This window comes from Arvicanthis niloticus, chromosome 11 (genome assembly GCF_011762505.2).
Source record: "Arvicanthis niloticus isolate mArvNil1 chromosome 11, mArvNil1.pat.X, whole genome shotgun sequence".
In the NCBI taxonomy this organism is placed as follows: domain Eukaryota; kingdom Metazoa; phylum Chordata; class Mammalia; order Rodentia; family Muridae; genus Arvicanthis; species Arvicanthis niloticus.
Window position 1 is genome coordinate 64,832,035 of NC_047668.1, and position 7,100 is coordinate 64,839,134.

Consider the following 7,100-nt stretch of genomic DNA (forward strand, 5'->3'; position numbering starts at 1 on the left):
ACTTTAAATCCCCAGTCCCGTCCTGTTCCCTGATACTAAAGGGAGTTTGTAAGCAACACTCCTGGGAAAGGACATGCCACCAGCACTGGCTTCAGCTTTATCGCAGACATCTTCTGTAGATGCCAATTCTGGTTCATGGACCAGTGGGTGGCATGGTGGGTCAGGGCAGGTGGAGGAAGAGGAACTGGTGAGGATGTAGGTTAGCATAAAGAGGGAGAAAGGAAACCTGAGAGGAGAGACAGGAGATGCCTGGCCTTGTGGGGTCAGAACTGAAGAAGCAGCAGGAAGGGGCACAGGCAACATGAGTTGAGGACAACAGTTCTCTGGAGTCTGTCAAATGCAGCTTCGGTGGAACAGTGGCAGGGCATCCAGATGACAGTGGCTTTGGCTAATGTGCGCTGAGTTAAGGAAATGGAGACATGGACCCTGTGGAGGTGTTAGAAGTCTCCAGCATGAGGCAAGGCTGTTGCTGGTTTTCAGGGGACACTTGAGCATCTTCCCCACAAATGTTCCCATCAGTGCAACTGATGGGCCATGCCAGCCATTTGGCTCACTTGTGCCTATTAGACTGAGTCCTGCTCTTTTTAAGTCTCTCTCTACTTCCAGGACTCTTAAGGTCTTCTGTTTTCCCTCCCTGTCTTCACCTCCCTTACAGATAAAGGAGTTGCTTCTGCCTTTGAAGCAGTCATTCACCCCCCACCCCCACCCTGGTGTGACATTCTACATCTTTAAGGCCACACTTTCTCTCTCACCTGCTTTTGGTACATAGAGTAGCCCGGACCCTGAATCCTGTAGGGAGCCTCAGCTCATCCCCCAGTGATAGCCAGGAGATGAGGCAATCCAGAGTGGAACTTCCCACAGTGCCAGTGTTGGGAGTTCAGTACGTTACAAGAGTGCCAAGAAATGGAGCCTTTGATATTGAGTAGGTATCTAGGGCCTGGTTGCCATGACAGCCCATTCATTTGCTTATAGAGCTTTTACAATGCCATCAATTTTTCTGTGGAAGACTGATGTGGGAAGCCTTGCCCACTCCAACATACTGGCTTTGTCAGCTGGTGTCCTGAGTGGTGTTTAAATGGACCTCTGGAGAGCCCTCTGGCCCCTTCTTTGATTTGCCCTCGGTGTCCTGGAAAGTATCCTTTAACTTGCCTGGCATCTGTGTGGGAAGGAACACTTAGAAAAAGAAGCTATGAGAAGACAGTCTCCCTAGCAACCATACACCACGCTTTATGTAGTCTTTCTTCTTCCTTTTCTTAGATGGATGGCTGCTGCCCATATCAAGTGCTGTCTGGGGCTGGGAACATTAAAACGCTTTAAATCACTCCTTCCCCTCCACATCCTCAGAGTCCTCCCTCCACGCTTTTCACTGAAGCATCACCACAAGTGACATGACCCTCCCAAAGGAGGCTGAGCTTGGCCTCTTGGGATGCAGCTTTCTCTGCACTTGTAGCAGGAGAGCCTTTCTCAGCTGTCAGTGCAGAATGCCTTGCTTCTGCCTCACATGACCTGCCTGTCTTTATTGCAGCCAAGGTGACTGCAGAAACCCTTCTTCTAGTGCAGACTAAGACAAAGGCAATGTGAGAGTCCTCCTGACCTCATCCCCTTAAAAAACCTAACACTTCAAGAATCTCTTTTGTTAACATTCTATATTAGTTAGCTAAGGGCTCCCACAAAATGCTACAGACTGGGTGGTTTAAACATAAAAATATTTTTGCACAATTCTGGATGCTGGAAATTCAAGATCAAGGTACCAGTAAGGGGGATGTCTCCCGAGGCTTCTTTCTTTAGCTTGCAGATGCCTGCCTGCTTGCTGTATCCCCACATTAGCCTTTCCTGCGTTTGTGTGTGTGTGTGTGTGTGTGTGTGTGTGTGTGTGTGTGTGTGTTCCCTTGGTGTCTCTTCCTCTCTGCATTAGGGCATAAGTCCTATCCAATTAGGGTGCCATTTTTGTAAGCATATTCAACCTTAATTAAAACTTTTAAGCCCTCACTCCAAATAGCCACCTGGACATTTAGATGATACATCTCAAAATTCTGTCTGTGTACTTCCCGTTCTGCACTGGCGTTCTCAGCTAGGCAGCGTGCTCTCTGGAGGTTTGTGGGAGCATGTTTCCGTCTCTTGGTGGGTGTTAACATCCTTGACTCGTAGATGCATCGCTCTGGTTTCTGCCCTCTGTGGTCACCTTGTCTCTTCCTCTTCTATGGGCCAATTTTCTTTTTATCTGTCTGCTATACATACCATTGGGATTTCAATTAGGGTCTCCTTGGGCATTCTGGTATAACTCTATCTCAAGATGTTCAATCACACCTGTCAAAGTCTTTCCCTTGACTCCCCAATAAAGTTAGCCCCAGGTTCCAGGAATGAGAACTTCGTATTTTTAGCACTCTAATGATTACTGTAGTTTTATTATTTACTAGATTTTGTTTGTTTTAATAGTGGAGTCAACCTACAAGGTGCTCTTGTTGGAAAGATAGATTTGTAGATCTGTGTCCTAACCAGATCATGTCCTTTGATCTCACTGTAGACTGTCCCTGGGTTTCAAGGGCAAGATTGAGCCTAGGGATCTGATGATGATTGTCCCTTGAGAGGCAAAATGAAAGATGCTCAAGGGTAGGGAGACAGGAGACCTCCTATGTGCTTCTACTTCCTCGCTGGGTAGAAGGTGGATCTTCTCCCCTATTGGAAGCCATTTCACTGTGGATGCTTTGGTGACCTATGGTTAGAAATTTCCTAGGGTTGGAGGCTCTGTGGGAAGGTCTTGCTTTCCTCAGATTTTCACCTTCAGGGGTCTTGTCTGTATTCTACTATAAAAACACTTGTTGGGGTTCCTCTCATTTATCCGAGACAGCTGATGGGTAGCCAATGTCCTTATGAAGTCTAGAGAGCCAGCTGTATTTTTAATAACAGTAAACTCATTCTTTACTTGTTCCCTTTAAAACACAGTGGGGTTACTGTAGGGTGCCGCCTCACAACACTGCTTTATTTGGTCACAGGGGCTATGGTCAAGCTGTGAGAATTTTATTGGATGCTAATCTAATATCTAACATCTCGTTCATCTGTTCTTTCTTCTAGCCATTTATGGTGAAAAGGCTGGTGCCTGAGCACCATAAATGCTGGCTTCTTGTTTCTAATCTCATCCCAATTTTACTTTCCTGCAGCTCAGGTAAAGGTTAGAAGATAATCTAACTTCTTCTAGTTTTAATAATACCCTCTATTTCTTTCTTTCTTTCTTTCTTTCTTTCTTTCTTTCTTTCTTTCTTTTTCTTTCTTTTCTTAAAGTTCATCTGGGCATTACTGCTGTAAAAAATGCTAATATTTAAAGCATAGTTTTAGGTTTTCCCAAGATCTGTGTGTCTATGGTATGGGCATTCCTAATGGCTTGTCTTACAGGCAAAACCAGCAAAAACCAAACCAAAAGGTGGACAGGGCAGAGTCCTCTGATAGTGATGCAGAAGCATTGATATTTGGCATCAATGACTTAATGCCCTGAAGGCTTGAGATGTAGTAAGAGAGAAATGCTGTCACTCATGAAGAGCTTATGCTAAGTACCAAATTTGGTTGATTTTAAAATTAAATTTAATCATGAGTTGCATGTATTTCTCCAGCACCAGGGAGGGGACCAGCCAACAATAACTTCCATAACCTCCTTTGGTGAGAGCCACATCCAGTGGCAGATAACCCTCTTATAGCTGCCCTCTCGCCTTCCTGTTTGGTCCCAGGCAAAATGATACATTAAATGAACTCATTGGTTCTTCTACTTTAGACTTGCTCCAGTTGCTAGGGACCTGTGCTCCTCCACTCAGTATCTAACATGCAAGTTCACATCTCATTATGGATGACCTTCAGATTTTATCAACTCTTAATCATTACAGGAGACTCCATGTTTAATGTGATGCCTCACCTAAAGGAAAATGCCTCACCCATCTTCAAAAAGGGAGACACTGTACAGTGGAAGAATTATTTAGGAGTAGAACTGTCTGCCCAGAATCACTTGGGATTTACCTGTTTTGCTCATAAACAAGGCTAACCATGGGTATGAAGACAACATCCTTTGGAGTTCTAATGGACATTCTTTTTTGGTGATATCTGGTAAAAATGGATTTTTTTTTTTTTTTTTTTGGTTTGGTTTGGTTGGGGTCAAGGCCTTCAGTTCAACTTCTATAGACTGGGGATGAATTTTAAAATCCAAGATAGTGGCCAACTTTTGATAACAATTAACTCTGGCAACCAGCTCTTCAACATAGTTGATCCCAAGGTGTCCTTTTCTTCAGGCCTTGAAGTGGGCACCGAAAACCTAGTTCTTGTGCCTGGAATGTCCTGAACAGAAACCCTAGTCAGTGCAGAGCTACATCCTTTTGTTTGCTCTTGACTTTTTTTCTCACCCAGTCTGCCCCTTTTCCCTAAGAAAATCTTCCCAGTCTCCCGAGGAACCTCTTTGGAGACTATTCTTCCATGAAGCCACCCTACTATTTCCTTGCAGAAGCCTCAGAGATTTTTTCTACAGTAATCCTTTTGGCAACAAACTTCAATGCATACTCTATGGCCTACCCCAGTAGTGATTTTATTATGGCAAACACCATACTCTATTCATTTGTTCTGCTTGCTAGTTCTGATGGATACTAGTACCTCTACCTCCACTGTGAGTGTCAGAAGATAGTATTAAGTCTACACTGCACAACCGTGGGGCGGTGGGCTGTGATAGGGAGTGGGGTACCCAGTTGAGTCTGCTTTGAACCCCAGTGACCCTAATGGGACGATAGGAGTTTGGCCTTACTCTTGGGCCCTGGTTCCTTTCACTTATCCACAGCCCCTCCCAAAGAAAGGTTTGTGGCCTTAGGTCAAGTTGCACAGGTAGCACAGGTAGAGGGCATGACTATGGGTCCACAGAGCCTTAAGAAATCTCCATATTAATGAGATACCCAAAGGCCAGAGGGTGTAGCCAATTAAGCATTCCTTCCCAGACCCTCCTCCTTGCAAAAAATACTTAACCTCAGGCCCGCCCTGACGATACGGGGTATGGGGTACAGCTTCATCCACTTTCCGCTGTGACAATAAACCTTTTAAAACCATGGACTTCCTCGTGTCTTTGGGGCCAGCAGTGGAGAATTGTAGAGGGGCCTCCAACCAATGAGCTGCTGCCTAATCTCCCGCTTAGGACCTCTCTCCGTTTCAGCATGACCCAGCCAAGAGAGTCTCTACCCCGTGAAGCGATGCCAGAGATTCTCTCCCTCGTCTCCCTTGGCTGTGGGTCAGTCCAGCACGTACGCTCCCAGTCTCAACTCATCCGCGGCTCCCAGTGGTGCATGGGAGCCCAAGAGTCTGAGACCAGTCGATGCCCTTCTTGCTCGGGGATCCCCACCCCCGTGGGTCTCAGATTTACATCTCCCCACGCCTGGAGCAGAGTTCTGCAACTTCTCACAGCCCTACGTCTGCCCGGGTGCCACATGGAGTGAATTCAGTCAAATTCCTGCACTTTTGCCCCACCCCGCCCCCAGCTGTGGCAGACGTGCAGGACCTACAACTCAGCCCAACAGGACCCACGCCCACGCATGGGCACCACAGCCCTGCACACAACAGCTTCCGTTCAGGCAGATGTTTTCTATTACCTGTGTCAGTCTGCTTTTTCTGGCCAACCTTCAAAGGATAAAGACTATTGACTTCATTCAGAAGCTTCTGGAAGTGTCATCACTATCAGAATCTTAACAGTAAACATGGCATGTAGCACAACACAATGGCTGTAGAACAGATTCCACTGTGCTTTCAGAATAAAATAAGTGACCCTCTAGGCAGTGCCAGATCCAACGACTGAATTGCATCAGTAAGTTTAGCAGTGACCATTTTCTGCCTTACAAAGCAAGCGTATTGTTTAGCCAGCACTATGAGCTAATGTGTATGGCTACTTTTCAGCATACGGCTTTCTCGAGTCTCATACAACTCAAAGAAAGGTGGCTCACCATGTGGTGTGACATCCAGAGTGTTCTCTTATTGTACTGGATCTAGCCTGAGAGTGCAGGTGGGGACACAAGATAGTTGTTTTATATTTACATCAAGGGCAAAGGACAAGGTGGCCTATTTATACACCTTAGTTGCTTGAGAAAGTAATTAACTATTCATAGTCTAGGAGACCAATCCTAAATGGAGGGTTTTGCCTGGGGATAGGTTGTCAGTATGAATTCCCAAAGGTGAGACTCACTGCAGAGAGGGCAGCATCCTGAATTGCTCTACTGTGATACAGCTCAAAGCAAAACGACTCAGTCTCCCCAGCTCGGCATCAACGGGAGAACTAGAAATATAATGTATACTTTCCTTGTTTTATTTTCTAAAATAGTTATCAAGTTAATTCATGGACTCACAGGTTTCCACCATTCCACAATGTACAATATTTGCAGTGGCCTTCAGGAAAAACTGCTAGCTTGAGGCTGTATCTTGGGTATCAGATTCTCTTTCCTATTCAACCAATTGTGTTCTGTGTGCTTGCTGACAGTGATGCTGGCCCACGGAGATTGATGGCTGTATATTAACAAGGAGCTAAGTACCCTGATATTTTTGTTTTTAGCATATAGTTTTTGGCTGGAATCTGTGTGCAATTTCCTGTTCTGAGTTCCTTAACCAAAATCCTCAGGGCATCTTGTAAAGGGGAAGAGACCTTGACTGATGCTCTGAAGCTTCCTTAATCTTGTCTGCAGGATGGACCTACACTATAAGCAAGCCTTTGGATAACTGAGTTTGTAAGAACATGCTGTAGCCAACCTTGAAGGGAAGCATGAAGAAGGGCTTTGCTGGCCCTGTGGCAAAGGCCTATAGTCTCAGCTCCCCCCACCCCATCTCTTTCTCCTCTATCCCTTTCTTCTCTCTTTCCTCTCCTTTTTCTTTCCTCTCTTTCTCCTTGATCTCTCCCTCCCCGCTTTATCTCCTCTCTTCACTCTCTTCTCTCTCTCAGCACTGAGCTTTGTATAAACCAACAATAACAACAACAAAAATAATTTTGCCCATGTTCATTTCTCTCAAGCGTTCTTATTTCTAGAATCAAATGTTTAAAAAAGTCAGAACTGCAGCCACCTCTTGGCTTACATTAAAGGAGTGGGTACATGTTAGAAGGG